This window comes from Argiope bruennichi, chromosome 5, assembly GCF_947563725.1.
Source record: "Argiope bruennichi chromosome 5, qqArgBrue1.1, whole genome shotgun sequence".
Classification (NCBI taxonomy): domain Eukaryota; kingdom Metazoa; phylum Arthropoda; class Arachnida; order Araneae; family Araneidae; genus Argiope; species Argiope bruennichi.
The window spans coordinates 107,019,202-107,028,928 of record NC_079155.1 but is presented as its reverse complement, the minus strand read 5'-3'; positions in this window follow the sequence as shown (position 1 = coordinate 107,028,928).

The following is a 9,727-nucleotide window of genomic DNA, read 5'->3' as shown; positions in this document are numbered from 1 at the left end:
GTATGCTTACAATTTACTTTGTCCGAAAAACAAAGTATCTTTCATTCGAAAACAAAAATGACTGATTCAAACATCAAATAATATATTTTTAGGTGCAATTCATACAGTCGCCTTTTAAGAAAGTAATTGAATCTACCAGCAGAATAAACTTGAAAATATTTCAAGAATTTTTAAATAAAATCCGTAATTTTCCATAACAATTCATAAGCAAAAATTTGAAAAGCAACACACACACTGAATGCAATGAATGAATCTATTATATTTGAATACATTAAAGCCATAAAAAGCTGGATTCCGTGGGAACTAAGTATTGTAAATAAGTTGGATCGAAAATTTCAGATGAATTAGACATATCCAGAAATAAAGTGACAGTACTTTAATCAAATTTTTAGAATATAATCAATACTAATTAGATGAACTGATTCACTAAGTAATCACAAACATTTTTAATGGACTTTGTACCAAGAATATAAATAAAAAATTTGCTATTTAGTTTCAGATTTATTCTTAAAAATCTACCACCAGGATTTAAATATTGACGATATTAGGAAAGTGCTTTAATTTCCAGAGAATTTCACTTATCGCAGAGTTAACTCTGCCTCTACGATTTCAATTTCTTAGACAAGACTCAATTTTCCATTTAATAATTAGAAACGTATTGGAATGCAGAAGAATCTGAACTCTGGTTTCTGAATGAGGAAGGAAGAAGTATTCTAATCGCCAAATATCCTACAGAGGTAGTTTCCGAGCAACTAGATGCCACAATTATATAGACATACCTGGTTAGTTCAATACAAGAGAAGGAAATCCACATGAAAATACCTTCATCCGTTAACCATAAGCGACATGGCGTGTAGAAATAGTGATTAGTATTACTTTTTGATGTCAGCTTGAACTGGAACAGGATTTTCAATTCCAAACTTGGAAGAATGCCACTTGCTGGAACGATGGTTTCAACTTATACACGATTCATCACATAGCAAGTGTTGGACATGATGCAGATGCCGCTTCTACTTTCGAATATAAATTATCGTAGGCTAAAGAGCTGGAAAAAATTATGGTTAATCGTTGCGCAGATAATTAATGGTAAATATTTGAGTTACCACAACATTTAAAAAAATGATTTATAAGGAAATTTGAAAAATGTTTTAATCCATTTATAAGATTATATTAAGTATTCGTATATACAGAAGTACAAAAAAATTGCTTTGAATGAGAAAAATCTGGAATTTTAACAATTATGAATCTTATTTAATACTAATTCTTTGCGCTTTCTACGATTTCTTATAGTTCAGCAGCAACTTAGATGGTAAAAGTCAAGTTTAATTTGATTTAATCTTAATTTAGTTAAATTATGTAGTTTTATATTAATTTTACGTTTGAAAGTAGATAACAGATCTAATAAATTTGTACTACGATCGGAATACAAAAGCGTCATACGAGCTGATACACCTTCCTTAACCAAGTAACTTTTGCACCAGTGGAAGAATGATAAATTACGAACTAAAAATAATTTCATTAATACGGGTGACCCAACCTCTACTAATTGAATTCACAACAATCAGATATTCTATATTAGAGTAAATTCACAAAGCAAACATTAGAGTGTCATAAAATTATGCAAGCATTTTACTTTACAGAAATGCTCTCGAATTACATTTTACATTGTGCTATAAAAATGTGCTTAGATTAATATCTTGCTAAGTCAAGAGAAAAAAATGGTGCATTGACATTAAAGTAACAATGCAACACAGAATGGAAATTGATACAAAAACGTTTTTAAAACTTCAGCTTAACAGTCAGGAACTATTAAAAGACGAGTTACTGAATTATGAAAGCGTCATATCCTGAATTGCAATGTGGTTCTCTTCTGCATTCAAAGTAATATTGTTAAACTAACGCACTTTTCGTAAATTGCGAGGTATAATCGTGCCATTAGACGCATAATGCATCGCTACGTAGGTAAACGATTGGATCTGTCGCTACGAGACAAATTTTGCTCTTTTCAGAGGAGTAGTCACCGACAGAGGTTCCTCCCCCCACCAAGACAAATTGATAAACTTTAGTTTTTGGGTATATTAAAAGAATTGTAAGTTAATGTTTTTAATAATCTTAGAAAATTTTGTATAAAAATACAGGAATTAAAGTATTAACTTTTCAGTTATATCAATTTTTATTATGAATTTTCGTTAATTTCAATTTAAAATTTAATCTTAAGAAATCGTAATATTTTATACTCTAAACAATAAATTCTTTAAGTTCATAAAATCGTTCTCTTACCTGCATTTTCCTCTGTTGAATCTACAAAAAGGGCAATCTTTGGGTAGGAATCAAAGAATAACTTTCACATTTATTGAAAACAGGCTGGTTTTTCTGAAAATTTGGAGGTTTGTAAAATTGCTGTTTAATACGCAACGACTAAGGTAACATGACTGGATGAAGACAATACAGACGATTCCATTCCGAAATACTATGATATAATTTTTAAATAAAGGTTCAAAGTTTTAAGAGAGTTCCCCCCCCCCCAAAAAAAAAGTGAGGTAAATAGTCATTAGGAATCTAAAGTGTATGAAATGAATAAAATAAATTAAAAAATACAACTTCAGGCAGTATTTGCTAGTAATAACCGAAAAGAAATATAATGTAAATAGAAAGAGACTTCAAATAAACAATTCTAAAAATACATTATAATGCACAAAAATATTAGGTTACCAATTCTATAAAGGAAGATTTTTTTGGCAGAAAATAATTTTAATGTAAACTTCGTAATACACAATGCATTGTAAAATTTCACTTTTGAAAAGTTATGTTTACAATACGAGACAAATTTGTACTATTCGATGCTTAAGTTCAACCATTTTTATGCAGAGTTACTTAGAGTTTTAACTACCAAACCATTAAGATAAATAAAACATTCAAGACACTCGTAGCACACGTTTTGCAAAGTGTATATTGTTGAAATATTAAATGCTTTAAGTATTTCTACGAGCTCGCTTCGACAATCTGAAAACACGAAATTAAACGAACTAAGTATTTTTTGGAAACAATTTGTAGGAAACTTTACTTATTGGTTAGGTCTACTTTTCTAATGCAAAAGAGAAGTTTTAAATTATCAGATTTTATTTATGAAGCATTCATCCACAGTCTATGCTAAATGTAAAGTCTATGCTAATCAAATTATTTAAAATTCCTTTTGATGTAAAGTTTTGAAAAATAGTCAGATTTAGTTGACGTGGTTGAACGAAATACAGTCAGATCGTGACGAAATATTATAACTTGCATTCATTTTTGCAATAATGAAAAATCCATTATAACTTCTTTCAACGATTCTCATAGTTTTTATTTCCTTAATTATAAATGCAATTTTTTTTGAAGTTGCAATAATTAACTACAATATACTCCTATAAACATTTTTCCAATAAGATTTCATTATCCTTTTATTACTATAAACAAGTGAATTTTATGAATTCCAATTCTTAAATACTTGAACTATAAATATTGATTAATAATTATGAAGCTTTTATTGCAATAGTCATTCCGATACCTTTCCCCCTCAGAATATACAATTATTATTTGTGATATAGCTATGGTTTGGAACAATTTATTACAATAAATAGAAATGACTGCCTACTAAAAAAATTTTTTTTATCAATGACAATACTGAATTAATTCGATATTTTGAAGGTGAGTAGTAGCAAGCAGATGAATTTGAGTTGGTCAACCTCAGATCTTCCAACATAAGAGTTCATTTTTGCTGCTTTTATTGTGCAGAATAGAATACAATCATTTTAAACTATCCTAATAAGGAGCCTTTCGGGTTATCTGAACTTCCAACATAGCACTCACTCGCTTAGCTAAATTTCAGACGTTTCTAGAATGAACATTATAACACTCAGGTAGAATAAAAGAGCAAAGGGAACGGAACTAAGCTAACATAAATCAGATAAAATTTTCAAAATATGTGTAATATCGATTGGCTGAAACATTAAATTTCTTTTTTTTTGACACTGAAATAAATCTGAATTCGTCATTGAAGTAATTGCCTTATTCATGAAATGCTTAAATAATAGGAAAGAAGTTTTTGGTCAAACTACGGGTTATTGAGTATTGTGCACACTTTTACTCCAGATACCGTTTTTAAACATAAAAAAAATCAAAATTCTTTAAAACAGAAGAATATGGTCACATGCAGATGTGAAAAGTTTGCAGTTATGAAGTAAATTATTTGTAGTAATCAACCGCAAAACTTTGTGGTAATCTTGCCACGTAAAATAGCAGTTCAGGCAATAACAGTTTCATTTGTACTTATTCAAATTCATTCTCTGTAGACCGAAAATTGTTGCTTCTGGTTTAAAGTGTTGCATGAAGTATTCTCCGTTTTTGCCGAGCTTTGATAACAAAATCTTACGTATCGGAAGTGAAATTTCACATTATATTCCATGAAACAGATAAAATAAAATTTGATTTTAGAAAACTTCAGTAATATACTTCAGTACAAATTTTACCATTTTCAGTACAAAATTTTTACTTTTCTATTCTTTAGAATAAGCAGAATTCCCATGAGTTAATAAAAAAAGTGACTTTGCTTTCAGAATTGATTTTGTAATTTATTGAGTATAATATTACATATTAAAACTAAAATATGAAACAAATGTTTTATATAAATATCATTCTGTTCGCTCGGCCAAAACAAAGTTCACAAAAACAAATAATTGACTTTTCAGATTCTATATTTGAATGCTTTAACAAAGAATTCCCAGAGAGTTAGCAAAAACTTTTTTTTCAGAGTTAAAATTTATTTATTTATTCAATTTTCTAGCAAACGAAGGTGTCATGCGATAGTATTGATCTTTCGCCAATTATATGAATTATGGAAACATTTAAAAAAGAAAGTTTGGGTTTAAAATAGTAGCACCGTTCAGATTTCCGAAAGAAGCATTTAATATAAATGGATATTTTAGCGAGAAAAATATTCTACAATGGACGTAAAACGAAAAAACAATTTATAATTATTATTAGACTTACTTGAAACTTAACTTGAAATAATACAACTTACCCATTATAATATAACATTCAATGGTTATGGATATTACTTAATAACGCAAAAAATACTAAATTATAAGATATATCGATCCCAGCATTATTCAAAATATTTGAAGCTTTACAAAAATCATAAAAAAATGATCACAGCACGCAAAGAGCTAGAAAAAGAAAACTGACAAATCTTTTGAAACTTTTAAATAGTAAAGATATTGACGTGTTTTATAAATCCTTCTCTTCTTCCAAAGATCTATGCAAGGTGGCTCTGCAGCAAGCACGGATATTTCTTTTAAATAAAGAACAGTTTTCCAAATTTGAACCCGGAAGACGCATCCACAAGAAATATAAATTTTATTAAATAACCAACAATTATTGCTATAAATTTAAAAATAAATCTCCCAGCTTTGGTTGAATATTAGGAAAATGTGATAAAAAGATTATTTATCTTTCATTCAACAAATGTCGTTATTGTTTTAAATATTATTTGAGCGAATTTTACTTTAAGGACAGTAAAAAAAGTAATGGTTCCGATGCATAGAGGTCAATAAAACAACATACTGACATCTGATTTTATTAAAAAATGTTTGCTTATCCTTTCTGAAACTTTCGAAGAGACTTCTTTAGATTCTGAGAATACATATTTTGAATTAGGAACATATTTTAAAAGTATAATGCTAATTGAATTTTTTAAAATAATTTAACCACTCATTTCATCAAATCCTTATATCACTTAGTTGTTACTAATATCCCCTTTTTGATGAAGATAGCATTAATCTGAAATAATTTAGGTCATTTCATATTTTTCAACTTATTATTTTAGATTCTATCATTTTTTATGGACCTTGTAAATTTGAGCTCCGGTGATGAGGGTGACACCACTGGTAGTGTTTTTTCTCCAAAATTTTGCATATTTGCAATAGCTATTTGGCGTTCACTCGGCCTGCATTAACGATGAATCTTTAGTAGAATCGAATTTCCAAACTGAATCCTTCCAATTACGTGGGAGAGACACTACCACTAGGCCACCGTAGTTCCCTAAGAAAGTCATGCAGGAATATCAGCGAAGGTCAGCTGAAATTTGAAACCAAATATTTTCATCTTGTTTCTTCATTAACATCTATGTTGCTTACCGTTTTTTTTTTTTTTTTTTGATGCCCTTGACATAAAATTCCGGTTGATAATATTTAAAGTAATCATCTTATTTACATTAGGAGCACAGACCACCTTTATTTCGTCTTTCGCTAGTTTTGGTAGATTTATTTTTAAATTTGGCGCAATAATTGTTGTTTATTTAATAAAATTTATATTTCTTGTGGATGCTCCTTCCGGGTTCAAATTCCAATAACAATTTTTGTAATTTTTAAAAATTTCTCGTTCTTGCTGCAGAGCTATTTTTTATAAATCTTTGGAAGAAGAGAACTATTTATGAACACTTTCTACCTCATACAACCTGATAAAGTATTAGAAAGTAAATAGCTTTTCATTTTGTGATCCTTTGCATGGAGAAGTATATTCGCTCTAACGTTCATATATAACCCTCCTTATGATGGATTGTGGGCATGTTGAAGCCAAAGTCGCAGCAAGTGAGATTCTCTCATATTGCTTATTTAAAATCCAATACTAGTTCCTCGATGACGTGACAAAACGCCATTGCGTCATGTTAGGTCTTTAAGGATGACGACTAAAATTTTTGGGTATAGCCGGCTGTCGCATTGGACTTCACTGGGTATGTCTATTTTTTGTGGCATTTTAGCTGCTTGGAGGCTGCTAATGCGGAATATTCGTACATCATGGATATTTCTTCCCTGTTTAATCAGAATATTAGAGTTCAAAAATTAATGCATTAAGATCCTTCGTTTAGTTTAAAATATCATATAATTCAAACATTCATTCTCGGACAGGAATAAGAATTATAAAACTAGAATGACCTTGCAACAAAAGATTTCCTAAAATTAAAAACAATTTTTTCCCCTTAATTTGGAATATTCTTTCAACTTGAATTAAGGTAATTTTGTAAAATGAATCGCAAACTAAAATTGAGTTTGATTTTTAGCGACGACTTCTATTTCTGAGCGCTAACTGAGTGACCAGTCCATCCATTAAATATTGTTTAAGTTTATCCAAAGCATTTAACTTAATTTCGCGTATAATTTCAACTCGGGATATGACTAACGCATCTCGAATGCTTCAATTTTTAATTTTTCGAGATTCTAGTCTAGCTTTCTCCGAGCTTAGTTTTTTCAAATGCAATTGAAACCTTCAGTACATGTCGCTATTCAAAGCTTCATTTATGAATTGAATTGGTAAATTTCAGATCGCCTAATAAAATCTAAATAGAATTCGCAATCTTTTAAGGTTTATTATCAATTGATTCATTATATTATTAAAACGCGATATAAATTGCTTTACAGGAAGAAAAAAAATTCTGTAACTTCAGAATACTTTATGCAATTTATTTTTAACTGCATATAATTGGCATATCAATTAATGAAGCGACAAATTGTTACTAAAAATGTTCAGTAGGCTTGTCTTACCATCAAGAACTCCACTCAGTCAATGAAAGATGTAAAAAAAATCGATAGAAATAGGTGTCAAAGTTTAATCCAGCTTGAAGTTAGGTTTAGTCGCTGCTAGATAAAACATGAAATCCTTTTCTATAAAGCATAAGTAATTTCATGAAGTAACTACAAATTTTAATTGAATATATCATTTAACAAGATTCTATGCATCTTAATTTTGCCGAGCAATAATTTGTATTTTGGTCTTTTTAGTTTCCTATTTATGTCGATTCTTTGATCAGTAATTCTGCTTAGCTTCTTAATATATAGATTCTTATTCTATTGTTTTCCTTAAGCTATTCTTATTCTACATAGCTTCTTAATGAATTACTTGGGACATTTACTATTTTAACTATATACTTGAGGTATTGAAGCATTTGTGACTTTTGCATTTAAAGTTAATACATTAAATTGCATATATACACACTTAATTGCAGAGTTAAAAATTCATTTATTTGCGCGTGTGAGTTATCTTTTATGTAATTTGGTTTAATGTCGTACGTATTAGTTCCCATTAATCAAACAAATCAGTATTATATTGCCATTCAATATTTTACTAGTGCGCTACACTTATTGCTGACTTAATGAATATCTATTTTCACTATGTACCCAAATCGTGAATTTTCTGCTATGATATTACACGAGTAATTTAACATTTCAGTCGAAGTATATTTCAATTTAACCATTTCTAATTTGATATCGGCTCCCTTAGGTCTCGTATGTATACTTCATATAAATTAAACGTAATCCACCTTCTATTCAAAATGCACCTTTATTTTAACCAACGAAACTGTCAAAATGCATGACCGGGAGTTGACAGCTGTCAGTACTTACCCCGATTAAGAGAATTTTTTTTAAATTTATAAATTGGTAAGTTACTCAGAATGTAGGAAGTTTTTGCATGGAATCTACAAAATTATGGCTGTTGAATTAATCGTAAATCCTGCGTAACTATTAACCTGCTTTAACTCGATACATCTCTCATCAAAACTAGGAATATCGACTCTGGGTTTTTGAATATTTTAAATTATCGTTTTGGACGTAAAATGTTCATCGAAATGTTTTTCGAACTTAGGCAGTAGGACACATTTTATCCTCAGATTGAGAGGTGCATTATGAGAATGGGAAATATTGCATTGATATATATTGACATGCGATGGATGGAGTTAAATCAATATACTTAAGAGATGGTTGTATGTGAAACGGAAACCTTGCGAGATCATAGTAGGTAAGCCCAATGCGAGTCCAGACTCTATTGTAATGTGGAGCGAAAGCTCTGTGGATTAATTGGCCATACTCAAAGGTTGGTGTGGGCCTGTTAAGGCGGATTTATATGGAAAGGGCTTGGTAATAAAAATGTCGAAATATTGCTTATCATGTAATTGTATATTGTATGCAATTATGAGTTAGAAATGCATGTGAAAGCCGAGGACTAGAGGCGGAGGCGTGGGAAATGTGAGAAATGTGAAATCGTGTCAGGTTTGGAGATGTGGGTCATGTATCAGCTGTAGATTCGCGGTGGAGCAGACGCCCTAGACAATGTGTGTGAGAGCGAGGTGTGGCATCTTTATGGGGTAATGTGTGTGATAGCTGTGGAATTGTGCTGGGGTCGGTGGCGTGGGAAATGTGTGCGAGAGCTGTGGAATCGCGTCGAGTTTGGTGGCGTGGGTAATGAGTGCGAGTATTCTGAGCTCTTTGTTTTGTGTGTGATCTGTGGAATCGTGTCGTTATTTAGTGGCGTGGGTAATGAGTGTGTGATCTGTGGAATCGTGTCGTTATTTAGTGGCGTGGGTAATGAGTGTGTGATCTGTGGAATCGTGTCGTTATTTAGTGGCGTGGGTAATGAGTGTGTGATCGTGTCGTTGTTTAGTGGCGTGGGTAATGAGTGTGTGATCGTGTCGTTGTTTAGTGGCGTGGGTAATGAGTGTGTGATCGTGTCGTTGTTTGGTGGCGTGGGTAATGAGTGTGTGATCGTGTCGTTGTTTGGTGGCGTGGGTAATGAGTGTGTGATCGTGTCGTTGTTTGGTGGCGTGGGTAATGAGTGTGTGATCGTGTCGTTGTTTGGTGGCGTGGGTAATGAGTGTGTGATCGTGTCGTTGTTTGGTGGCGTGGGTAATGAGTGTGTGATC